The sequence below is a fragment of the Hetaerina americana genome, unplaced genomic scaffold (assembly GCF_022747635.1).
Source record: "Hetaerina americana unplaced genomic scaffold, ioHetAmer1.1.p SCAF_27, whole genome shotgun sequence".
NCBI lineage: Eukaryota > Metazoa > Arthropoda > Insecta > Odonata > Calopterygidae > Hetaerina > Hetaerina americana.
This window is the reverse complement of record NW_027286841.1, coordinates 6011197-6024730: the sequence shown is the minus strand read 5'-3', so window position 1 is coordinate 6024730 and position 13534 is coordinate 6011197.

Below are 13534 nucleotides of genomic sequence, written 5' to 3'. Positions count from 1 at the left end.
GGTGTTGGTGAAATAACAACTTGATGCAAACAGTTCAGCGTAAAAAATTCAGTTGCGATTCGCAGCGATCTTTGTCTTTTCCGCCCGTTTTAAAATTATATGTGCTCTAGTCAATAGATGGGATATTGAAATCTCCATCGATTATAACGTCGCGATCATTGTGTTGAGATAAGAAACCTTTGACTTGTTGATCTAATTCTGGCATTGAATTGTCTCTGTCGACTGTCTGTCTGTAAACCGCGCATAAATGCATTCATTTGGATTGTGGGCTTTTAATTGAACACCAAACACTTTCCAAACCATTATCCGGAATTACCTCAGAATTACCCTGCTGACGCAAGAACTTTAAACTGCAATAAGTACCCCGCCCTTGATTCTATTTGTTGCGTCATTTCTGTAAATGGAAAAGAATTTTGGGAAAATTTCACGGTCGGCAACATCAGTGGATAACCAGATTTACGACCCAATAAATATAAGATTGGATTGGCGATACAAATGAAGTGCTGCAGAAGAATGAAACGGATAGAGAGAACGACAAGACGAAGAAGTACTCGAAAGCGCGGATGAAGGGAGGGAGGAGAGGTGCGAGTGGGCAGTCGATTGGACAGGGGCACGAAAGATTACGGAGGACCACAGAAGCATGCACAGAACGGGGAATACTTACACAGGAAGGCCTGGGATAAGTAAAAAGGAGGGGCTGGCAAAGTCCTTGCAAGGAGCCTTGGAGAGATATTGGTTGGGTACGAGACGAGGAGAGAGATTGAAGAGCACTGCTACAAACCAATCCTCGGATTAATAACCCCATGGGATGAAACTGCGGGAGATGCCGCGATTGTAAAAAAAACGTCCGTCCTCCGTCAAAAAAACCCATGTGATGTTGACATTTCTGTTGACGACACCCGGCAAAAATGGCGCGGGTGGAGGGCATCTTGTTAGCGGCGATGCTCTCCTCATGAGTAAGGCGAATCCTTCCTCCCCAGAGCAATATCGGCTGTCATTTGTCCCGAATTCCCTCAGAGCAGCTAGGTTTCCTTAGGAACGGCTCCATGCCTGAACAACAACTCTCATTCCTTAAAGATGGCGATGGCATTTCACACTTCAAAGATTGTAATTTCCCACACACGTCCATCTGATGGCAAAAAATGAAATAAAACTCATCACTTGATTAAATGTCTCCGGATGGGATTCAAATTATGCCACGCTTACAGATTCAATTAGGCTGTACGTTGACTTTTAACTAAGAAGATGTGGGCTGAAGAGTAACACAAAGCTACATATTACTCCCATCGTACTATGGCAGGTAAGATCATGTCAATAAAATAAGAGAGATCAAGTGTAGAACAGATAGGTTTAAGAAGCCATTTTTTCCACGAACGATAGTGGATCAGAACAAAACTATCCAACCGCGGTAGGGTATTATTCGGGTCAAAATTAGTCTGGTGCCCCCCTGCCACACACACTAGCAGTGGCTTGCAGGGTACATAAAATATCTGTGGTTGTGACATTGTTATTCCCTTGACAGCGTGGCCAAGGCCATTTGCTATTGAAAGTAAATTATAAAAACATCGAATATCAATAATTAACAAATCAATACTGTTTCAATAAAGCATCTCGCCGCAAAGAAGTGGGTTCCGACCCAGTGGAATCGAAGTGCCAGCCTGAGACGTGTGACGCGGAGGGAAGGTGAGTTTGGACGCGAGAAATCAAGGGTGGGAAATCGACAGACGCCGCGGCAAAACGAGTCAGTTCCTTTGACGGAAAACTCCGAGCGCATTAATTAATAGCATGTAGGCCTTTCTGGGTGGAAATGGAGTGCTTTCAAAATGAATATTCAAGTTGAAACATTCGTATGATGAAACTTGAACGTTACGGCGTCGAAATCTTAATGAAGGTAAATCCTATTAGTCGCGGGCTGCCTCTTTAAGATGCTCGCCGCAAATGTTGACGCACGCGGAAGGATCCACACTCAAAAACTTGATCACACAGTCGCATCCGAGACGTGCATCGCGTTCGCTCCGTGAAAACAATGCGACGACTCGGGCTGCAGGCATACCAACCGAAGTAATTGGAATGGCAGTTTTAATAGGACGTCGTGAGTTATGCGGGCATTTGGTGAATCGGCCGCATCAAGGCGAGAGCATCACGATCCTCGGTGTACGCAGCTATTTTCGGGCCTGAGCTAGTTTGCGACTGCGACTTGCTGGAGTTACATCAGAAAAGGTACGGGAAACTATAGATTCAATTTATAACACCGAAGAGATGATCAAAGCCCTCATTTATTTGACAGATCGTACCATTGAGATACAATATTCCTGAAAGACTGCAGCACCAATAAATGCAGTGACTTTAATATCTCACACGATCCTAGATCACAGAAAAATAAAAACGTTAAAAAAACAAAAATAACTAGCTGCAAACTGTTATCCTCGAGCGATCGTCCATTAAGTTTCTGAAGACTTGTGATCTAACACCCCCTGCCACAAGCGGCAGCTTCCAGAATGCGATATGGAGTGAGATCATTGTCACTTCATCATTTTCATTTAAATGAACACGTCCAACTTCAACTAAGTCATAAAAGGTCCTGGTGGCAAGGGTGAGGAGGGTGCAGCAACGGAGATTATCGGGGGGGTGCAGAGTTTGTTTGATAGTCAATGCCCGAGACGTTGTACCTTCAAAATGACAGTAGAGCGAGTGGATTCGAGTCACCGTGGCAACCGATGGAAACATCAAGAAGTTCAGTTGCTTAATTTCAAATGGTAGTTTGAAAAGTCAACGAAGCGGTGGAGTGCTTATTTGTGGAACTGTTCGTAAAGGGAATGTTGCGCGATTTCAGCGCCCAGATTATTTCAAACTAACACACACCGAAGCGTGCAACCACGCAGCACATACAGAGAAAATTGGATCCAACATGGATCACTAATTGCATCTCATGAGTCTCTTAACGACTTTGGCGCCGAACTGAAGCCAGATGATCTGAGCGTGGGTTTCTGGGGAGCCGAGGAAGGAGACAACTTCTAATTAATTCAGACTCTATCGAAACTGCCTAAATGGACAAATTTTAAACAATATCTAATTTCCTTGGTTCACTCTCTGGTGAAATTGAGACAGGATAACACATTAGGTAGATAAAATAAAGGGGGTTGATGTGTTGCGGTGGTTAGCGTACTGGCTTCCCACCCAGAGGTCCCGAATTCGAATCCTGGAGATGGCAGATAGTTTTCAGTGGCGTCCCTACTTTGAGTGAGTACGCCTTCCGTCGGATGGAATGCTAAATCGTGGACCCATTGGCGCCTTTCGTTGAGAGTAGGCCAATGGCGACGCCGGGTTTCTCTCCACCCTTCCAATCCATCCCTAATCCTAAATGACCTCAGCTGTCGGTCCCTAAATATACATACATCTATGAGCCGAAACGAACTTTACCATATAGAAATCTCTAGCAATGCTTAGAAAATACAATATTGTTCAATACTAAACCTAATTTTCAAAAATTATTTCAGAAAAATTTTTATAGCTGAACACCTGCGAGGACCTCTAAGTAGTAGATTACGTCGAGTAGAATAAACCAATACGATTAAGACATCCCGTACTTAAAATTGGTAATAATGATTTGATAACAACCCCTTCAAATATCTCAATCTGTTGAAACTTGGGATGCTTACTGGGGTTATATTTCATTATACAAATCTAACCGGATTATTTCTAGTTATACACTGCGCTGCTGATAATGAACTAGCTTTTTATAATGCAAACCACATCTGCCGGAATGTGAACCACGAGTGAATACGGGGATCGAGATGGTGCGGGGGCTAACGTACTGGCTTCCCACCCTGAGGGTGCGGGTTCAAATCCCGGCGGTGTTGAATATTTTTCAGAGGTATCTCGATCCCTACTTGAGGTGCTTTGTGGAGGGCACTTTGAGTGAGTACGCCGTCCGTCGGATGGGACGTTAAGCCGCGGACCCCTTGGCGCCTTTCGTAAAGAGAAGGCTAATGCCGACGCCGGGTTTATCTCCACCCTTCATCCTTTCCTGTCCTTCCCCTATGGCGCAAATGACCTTAGCTGTCGGTCGCCTCCCCTCAAAACTACTACTACTACGAGTGAATACTACGTACACTACACGCAAATGGAGCATCATTCATTTTGAATTGTACCTATCTGTGTAGATATTGGCCGAAATATGGACTGTGGATCATATAAATTCGTTCATTAATGATCTTTTGTAGTAATTATTTTGATCGTAGTGACAGGGACGGCATTTATGGGGTATGCCCGACAGTATGACACCATCTGCCACACACAAGCAAGGGACACTACCGAAACCGGTAGCGAACAGGGTAGGGTTCCTTACAGAAGTGAAAGGGTTCGAACAGGGGTGAATCCGAGGGAGAGCATTCATTTAACTTGACGGCTTGAGACGTTATACTTGGCGGTTCAATGGATTGAGCCGTCCCCCATGGCACGGTGCATTTTCGACTCACCCTTTGTTATTGGTGACTCCAGGCGGATCCGCTGGCGTCTTCCTTCCTCGGAGGCCGGACGCGGGCACGGGGGGACGCACACCTCCTGGCGGCGGCGGGTGGAGGGTCCGATCCCCGGAACACGGGAGAACTGCCCCTCACAGTCACAGGTGGCGGGCAGTTGACTTGCCACGAACGGAGGCTTCTTCTCTTCACCGACCCTTTCTCGTCACACTCGCTAAGTCCTCCCTAACGCGTCCCTTCGACACCTCGATCAAACGCAAGTTCTTAAAAGGAAAACAGAAGCAGTGATTCACTCGCAAGGCGACGACAATAGCATGACACACACACGAAACCTTCAAAGAAAAGCCAGGGAGATGTTTTACTTTTCGGCTGGAAATGTGAGATAAAAAGAAACGGAAGAAGGCGGGACACACGCACTATTACGCCGCGGTCAGCGAAGGGACAACGAGAGAGTCGTCGCCGGACCGATATTCTGCCGACGAGGAAGCGAACCCAGCGTCGGGCGCGAAAATACGCCTTCGAAGCTGTGAGGAAATGTCGACTAAAAGAATCGGGGATTAAGCAGGAAGGGATGAGCTCCGTTCTAAGGCTAACCTACTCCTTTTAAAAAGAGAATGTCCCCTTCATCAATGCCCCTCTTCCGCCTTCTCCGTTATCTAACCCGCCTGCTGAAAGAGTTATCACCGAACCCCACACCAATGGGGAGCGCAAAAGGCGCCTTATCTTAATTGGGCAATGAAAAAGGAAGGCAGCATGTGCCTTTCTTTTCGCAGGAGAAGATTCGGCGCATCAAATGGTTTCGGAATCTTTTTTCACTCCCTTGTTAAACTGTAAAGGCAGAATGCGACAAAATCCAATAATTCGGTGGCTGACAGAAAAAAACCAACGAAATAGCTCCCGGAATTTGAGTCCGAAATGTACACAACTTAACACGCAAATCTATTGCAGGCGAGGTCGGCATGAACGATGATGGTCAGGACGACAGCGACGGAGATAGATGGGAAGCTCATTGAGACCGAAGCACTTTTAACCAGGGTTTTCGTGCGACGGTCACACAATTAGGGGTGTCCACATCATTCCAATCAAAGTCTCGACGGAAACTAGCACTCGTATTTTCCTCGATGTGCAGGTGGGCAATGCGAAATCGAAAATAGATGAGAGATGTCTTCAAACGAAGAAAACAGGACAATGACCTCTGACAAATGATTGGCAAGGACAGCGGCGAGAGAGAAGAGTGTCAGTTGACTCAGTGTTGACGGCGGTTGCTAATGGTTACGAAGGAGTCACTCCGATCCCGCCAATGAGGAATGACGTCACACAGGCTTGCAACTGACAGGGCCAATTGGAGAAGACTAAGGAACCTTAACAATCGTTTCTGCGGAAATACACCATGACCGACTTCTATGCGCACAAACGCATTTTCACGTGAATCGACAAACCGAATGTCTGCATCAATTCCATGCAATCACGATGGAGGCAGGATGGCCAAGTGACCCAAGGAAAGGGCTGGAGGTCGTGGGAAGAGCAGATAGTCTCCCCACACACGCAGATATATCATGGATGACAGGCTGGACTGGCAGTTCAAATCACGGAGGGATCCAGGCACACGCTTAAGTACGACACGAACACACACACACACACAAAATATCTGCGATTGTAAGGGACAAAGATGAGGACCGCCTGGTTCTCTCCCGGCAACCGCGACCGACAGCACCACTGGCACAGGGGGGGGGGGCGACGACCACGACTCTTTTGACCTCTTGACCGAGTCTCCTCCGAAATCGACACCAGTCGCAAAAGAAACGACCCACCAACAGCAAGAAGTTCACAGACAAGAGCAAACTCGAGCGAATGTACGAACCATGCACGGATAAAGACAGCCCATGGGAAACGGACGCCACAGGTCTTTTTGCACGCAGTCTAAATCATCTTCGGGCACCGACCAATCCCAGTAGGATGATGACTAACACAATTCCCTTTTCCGTGCGAAAATAGGAAGGAGTGGGGATGAGGGGGTGGGGGGAGGGCGCGTGTCGACGGTCGCTTCTCCCGTGACGGGCTAACGTCTCCAAGGAGACAAAGCTCCGCGCCTGACAAACGAGGCGCCGTGGAGAGCACCGCGCGCAACGCTAACTTCCCCGACCGGAGGCTGGGAACACACTGCGACGAAGTGCCGGGGCCCCTGAGCGAGCATGCAGCGTGTAGTTGCATCGGAGGGGCAAGAAAAGGGGTTAGGGCTGCTCCTGGCGTGCGGGAGGGTGAGGAGAGCCGGGGGGTGAGTCGACGGGGGAGGGGAGCAGCAAATGGGGGGAGGAGTTGGGAATTACGTGGGGGCGGAGGGGGGGGAGGCAATTGCTGCTCTAGTTTACTGCGTGGTAGCCTGTTTCCTTGCTCAAGGGCTCCGGTATTAGGAATCGCAGCATGGAACTGGCTCATTTTCTATTAAATATTGACTTTTATTATCTATAAATACCCTGGAGTTGGCACGCGGCGTGTGGAGGAGAAGACGGGATCGGCGGACGGCAGGAAAGGGGAGATTTTCCCTTTGGAAATGCCCCCGCCCCCACTGATTCGAGGATGACTTCGGAATCGTGAAAATATGACTTCTTGCGCCAACGACAGAGGGCGAAGGCCGCGAAATTGACTCCAATCAAGAGGACGAACGCGTCCCTCTGAAGAGGCGATGGTTTACTATAGCGCTGTTTGATGGACGACTTATGTCCGGTTATTTTCGCGCTGCGGTCCGGTCTTGGAAATACCAGGAGTCTGCGAAAGAGAGAAGATCGTGTGTGAAAGAATTTTGACGGAGGCGAGAGATGGGTACAATGACTCTGGAATGAGGGAATGCAATCAGCAAAAGGAATGGGTAACATGACACACTCATCCATTTCATTCCCTCTCGGACACTGTCGAGAACAGTTGAGGTTAGATGATGGAGTCCTCCCTTCTCTCCCCCCCTCTCTCTATATATATCTCTACATCACTCATTTCCCTCATTAAGCCTATTTCATCCATGCGCCCACCTTCATATACGATACCCCGCACCGTGCCACACCAGGCATGCACAATCAAATTTACATGACTTGTATGAAAAGTATCGGGGAAAGTTGCTTAAAAAATAGATTTTGGATATTGCTCGAACAATGCCTCGAGTACATCCGCTGAGAGCGTCGACACACTCCTGCCCTTGAGGCTTTTCCACGACTCGAAGGCTCCCTTCCGGAGGGCGGGAGGTCTTTAAGGGTACTACGCGTGCAAACAAGCTTCTTTGACGGCCCCCATGGTGGTGGTGTCCTTTGAGGGAAGGAGAATTTCACTTTTAGGAATAGGAAATAGTCTGCTGGTGCCAAGTAGGGACTTTAAGAGGGTTGGGTAATCGTCGTGGTGCCGTTGCAGTAGGTCTACGTAAAGCAGACACACTTGAATGGGCACTTTCGGTCGTCCGACAAGAGTTTAGGGACGAGTTTTGCAAAGATCTTTCATGTCGCTTAATTTTCAGTGCTTAAATGGTGCGCGCACGGCCATCTTATCAATGCCAATAATACGATCTGCGAACATGCGACCACTAATCAACCGACGGTCTGAATTCAACAATTCACGCATTGCACGTCAGGAAAAAATTGTTCCCGATATCTTTCATACAAAACCTTGTAAGTGTTTTTGGTTATCAGTTACCAACAAATATGTTAAATGAATTCGAATGATGGATGTAATTTCAAGAGCACCCAGAAGCACTTCGATTAGTCAGTATTTTAGCATAAAACCCTACTCTACAAATGCGTGGCGAGTTGATAGCTAGAAGAACAAAGAAACAAGTGTTAGATAAAATGATAATAATACTTACGTACTGGGCTTCTTAGAATATTTTTTCCTAGTGAGGTAGTTTGCATTTATTCTGATCACATGTCGCTCGCGGGGAATTTGGCATCTGAAATCAATTCTTTCCGCACTTGACCAATCCATTCTTATTTTCATGATCTTCCACATCCGTCTCATTGCTTCACGAACGCTCTCCTGTTGCCCTAAAACTCCTCTTAGCAATCCCGGGGGTCTTTACAGAGTCCCTCCGACCGTATTCGCCCACGTGAACGTCTGCGTGCCAACCCTGCCCTTTCTCGATCGCACCCTTTGACCTCCGTTCCGTGATTCAACTCTCCCGTCAAAGTAATAGGGATTCGGTTTGCCAAAAATGCTCGAGTCTTTTGTATTTTTTTCCGGCCTGCCCCGAAATTGAACGGTCTGACATAAATGTTGTGCAAATGTTTACGAAGCTGCAACATGTTGACGGCTGTGACGGCGGGGAAAGAATAGCGTGAGGGTTCGGAATGGGAGAAGAAATCAGCGAGAATAAGATTCTGTTCAACCCGAGTCAAAGACATCCAAAGCTCGGAAGTTCAATCATCAGAAGGTTTCGAAACAGCTGTGCAAAAAGGCCACGATAAAAGAAGGAAACTCGGAACCAAAGTTATATTATTTAATAAATAACATTATTAGTTTTAAAGTCGTAAATTATACGCTTTCGACAGATTTGTTGAGAGATTTAATGAGGGAATTTTAGATACTACAGTAATACAGAGTTTTGCAGTTTCAAATATAAAATCAAAAATATAATTTATTGTATAAAACTATTGTAGGACGCAACGAAATGCTCCTTTCAAGTGTTCAAAAAACCTGCGACTATGAAAAAGTAGAATTGCCGCGTGGTTGGCGGCCGCGACATCATTGGTGGGAGCGTAGCACAAAATGAGTAGCGAGTAGTATTCGGTTAATTAGTCTTTTATTTAACCATTAATAAGAAATGGGGCTCAGGCACCGGGGAGTAGGGACGAGCTAGCGGGGAAAGGCTGGGCATCTCTAGTGTGGTCGTAGGAGCCTACGACCGACGGACTCAGAGACAGGGTAAAAGGTGAAGAATCGGGAAGTTATCAGAAGAATGTTAGTCGTTGCGTGGCCAATTTTTGCATTGAAGGACTTCGAGTCTACCTTAGCGTAATTTATTCGGGTGTAGGATCTGGCGTGTATTCTTGTGGTAAGGCGGAGCGGAAAGGAGAATGGCAATCATCGACCGCGACGTCGCCCAGGAGGTGTACTATGTCCGGTGAAACTAACGCATGATCAGGAAAGGAAGAGCCATTACCCACAAACGTTGTAGTGGGAATATCCAGGCGAATGATGTCGTGTTTCTGTATTAAGCGTTCAAGTGCTTGTCCTTTTCTAGTGGTCATGCTGTCCCGGAAAGATTGGCTTCTGGCGTTGAGGTCGCCAAGGATGATATAAGGTCGCCTGAGAGAAGTTATATGTTCAATGGCTTTAATGGGAAGACTGTCTAGTTTCCTGGAATAGAGAACTCCTATGTTTATTTTTGTCCTTCTTATCCTTATTTGCGTAAGGACCCCCTCGTTTTGGTCCTCCATTGCGTCCGGAATCTGCATCCTCACCGCAGGTATGCCATCCCTGATGAGAATGGTAACCTCACCGCAGCGTGGTGATGGCGGTGGTGAGCGACACCGGGCGTGTTGGTCGTTCGGGGCACGGCCATGCGCCCGCATAATGGCCACCCCCGCAGTTCGCGCAGCGCAGAACTTCCGCCCTGCAGTCGACGGACCGGTGTGCCGCGCCGCATCGCCCACATTTGGCGTCCGTACTGCACTGTGCGACCGCGTGGTCGAAACCCTGACAGCGGGGGCACTGCCTAGGTTGGGCCGGGGGGGAATGGGAGGGTTCACAATGGAACCATGAACCATTTATTAGGACCCCTTTCAGGGCAAGGAGGTTCCGCGCCCCGTGTGCATCCTCCGTGAGGACTCTCAGCACCGTGGTGTGCTTGGAGGTCCTGTGGTTCTTGATGCGCCAGGACATCGCCACCTGCACTCCGGCGTTTTCGAGGCCCTGGGTGATTCCTTCTCTGGTGTGACCAGGTCGACCGCTTTAACTATAAAGGAATAGGTGATTACTTGGGTGCGCTGTGTTCGGGGCTGGTTAACCTCCCGGCTCCTCCGCCTTGCCTCGTGGTCCAATCTGAGGACCTCCTGCTTCCTCGCCTTATGTGACTTCCTCTTTGTGGAGGCGTCCCATTCGTCTTACCAGTCCTTGGGACTATGAAGACGTTTTGTGTTCTTCTGCGTAGTCTCTTGGCGGCTTTATTACTTCAGAGAAGTCTTCTTAGCACTTCCTTGGCTTCTTCCCTGGCGGAAGTGATGCAGGGGTGTCCAGGCTAGCAATGGGTCGTTTGTGACGATCCCACGGCCAGACCTGTGCCTCGGAGATTCTTCGGATAACAGTAAAGTCCGACTCCGCTGCTTTTCTGAAGAAATCCTGCGCTGCCTTCGGAAGTAGAACGTCTATCGGTTCCAAATTCCCGTCGCGGTGCATGCTTGAGGCGGGTTCGTAGCGACCCCGCCCCAATATATACCGAAGTGCAGTAGTCTGAACTACCTGGACTCGAGCAAGACTCGTCTTTGGCACTTCAGACCATACCGGTGATGCGTACGTAATTACTGGGAGCACGCACGCCCGGTACAGTCTTCTCTTAGTGTCCACGCTTCGGACTCGCGGGTGAAGAATCGGCCAAAGTCGACTCATCGCCGCAAAGCCCTTGGTGCGGGCACGCTCGCACTGGGATTTAAAGTGAGCTTTCGATCCATCAGCACACCAAGATAAAGGACTTCAGACTCCCACGGAAGGACGACTCCATCCACCGACATTTGCTCGTTTGGTGGTGCTCCTCGGCCGGTTTGGAAGACGATGGCTTTCGTCTTCCCGGCATTGATTTTCAACCCGCCATCGACGATACCATTTAATGAGATCATCGATGGCCTCCTGAAGTCGCTCGGCAGCAAGGTTCTTCTGCCAAGAGCGGTAGAGTAGCGCCGCGTCGTCTGCATATAGGGACAGGATTCCATGAGGCCCATGATCCCTAGGGTGGTCATGAGTGTAGATATTAAACAGCATAGGCCCAAGAACGGAGCCCTGAGGCACGCCAGCGTGTATCCGTCGAACCTCAGAGTCCGTCCTGAGCCATCTGGTGACGAATGTCCAGTCCTGTAGGTAGGATCTGATTAGGCGCCAGATCCATGCCGGGAAGAGGAGTCGCTGCATCTTCAGCAGAAGGGCTGGGTGCCAAACGCGGTCGAATGCCTTCCTTATGTCAAAGAAGGCACCGGCTACCGCCATCCTCCTATTGAAGGCGTCCGTGATGACGTCTGTAATCCTCGCTAGCTGATGGATTGTTGAGTGCCGTTCGCGGAAGCCGAACTGTTCCTCTGGGAGAATTTCCTCTCCCCGTATGAAGCCGCAGATCGGCCCCTTCAGTAGTCTTTCGAATATCTTTCCAAAGCCGTCCAGAAGGGAGATGGGTTGGAAGTCTCCAGGGCCCAACTCAGTCTTCTGCGACTTTGGAAGACAGACGATTCTTGCTCTTCTCCAGGTGGACGGGAAGAAGGAAATTCTGATGCAGCCGTTAAATATACTGGCCAGGTACGCCATTGCCGCCTTCGGAAGTTCCCGGATGACGGTATTAGAAATGCCGTCAATGCCAGGCGCTTCCCTTGGGTGAAGGTGACGCACAACCGCTGTGACGTCTTCTTTCTCGATGACAGGCACGGGAATCTCATCATTGGCTTCCCCTGTGTCGTGGATTTCCGCCTCAATCGCCGCGGAAGTACTGTTCCCTAGGTTCGGAGTGAAGACGCCTTCGAGGTACCTCGCTAGCATCTGTGCCTTAATGTCGCCCTATGTGACTACCTCTTTGTGGAGGCGTCCCATTCGTCTTACCAGTCTTTGGGACTATGAAGACGTTTTGTGTTCTTCTGCGTAGTCTCTTGGCGGCTTTATTACTTCAGAGAAGTCTTCTTAGCACTTCCTTGGCTTCTTCCCTGGCGGAAGTGATGCAGGGGTGTCCAGGCTAGCGATGGGTCGTTTGTGACGATCCCACGGCCAGACCTGTGCCTCGGAGATTCTTCGGATAACAGTAAAGTCCGACTCCGCTGCTTTTCTGAAGAAATCCTGCGCTGCCTTCGGAAGTAGAACGTCTAGCGGTTCCAAATTCCCGTCGCGGTGCATGCTTGAGGCGGGTTCGTAGCGACCCCGCCCCAATATATACCGAAGTGCAGTAGTCTGAACTACCTGGACTCGAGCAAGATTCGTCTTTGGCACTTCAGACCATACCGGTGATGCGTACGTAATTACTGGGAGCACGCACGCCCGGTACAGTCTTCTCTTAGTGTCCACGCTTCGGACTCGCGGGTGAAGAATCGGCCAAAGTCGCCTCATCCGAAGCCGAAGAATACCGAAGAGTAATCTCTTGGGTCAAATATTTCATGGAAGGTCGAACACAAAGGGTCAAATTAGGAGAAGTGTATTCTGAAAAAACAAGGGTAACATCGTGTGTCCCACAAGGAAGCGTACTTGGCCCGCTCTTGTTTTTAATATACGAGGGTCATCCGGAAAGTAGTACCCGTTCGTGAAATAAAGACACAAAAGTAAATATTAACAAACATAAAAAATTTTATTTGAAAGAGGATACTTTAAACTACTTCTCAACATAATCTCCAAGCAAATTAAGGCATTTGTCATAACGTGTGACAAGTTTCTGTATTCCTGCTGCATAGTCCTTCGCCGCCAGCTCATTGAGATACGCGAGGGACCCATCTTGCACAAATTTTTGCATAATGCAGATGGTGTTTAACAATTTCATGAACAATTGTTCGAGAAACATTGGGAAAATGCTCACAGATGTCATCAATTGTGACGCGCCGATCGTTCCTCACGAATTCGTCAACTGAGCTCACCAGTTGGTCTGTAATGACAGACGGTCTCCCCGAACGCTCATCGTCGTGTGTGTTCCCCCTCCCCATGTTGAAGTTGCGACACCACCGCCGAACAGACGACTCGTCCATTACATTGTCTCCATACACCTCCTTTAATTGGCGATGAATATCACATGGGCGAACGTTTCTTGCATTGAGGAATTTAATCACTGCCCTCACTTCACAACTGGCGGCGTTCTCAATTTTTTTAAACATTGTAAACAATCACAGAAACAACACAGGCAA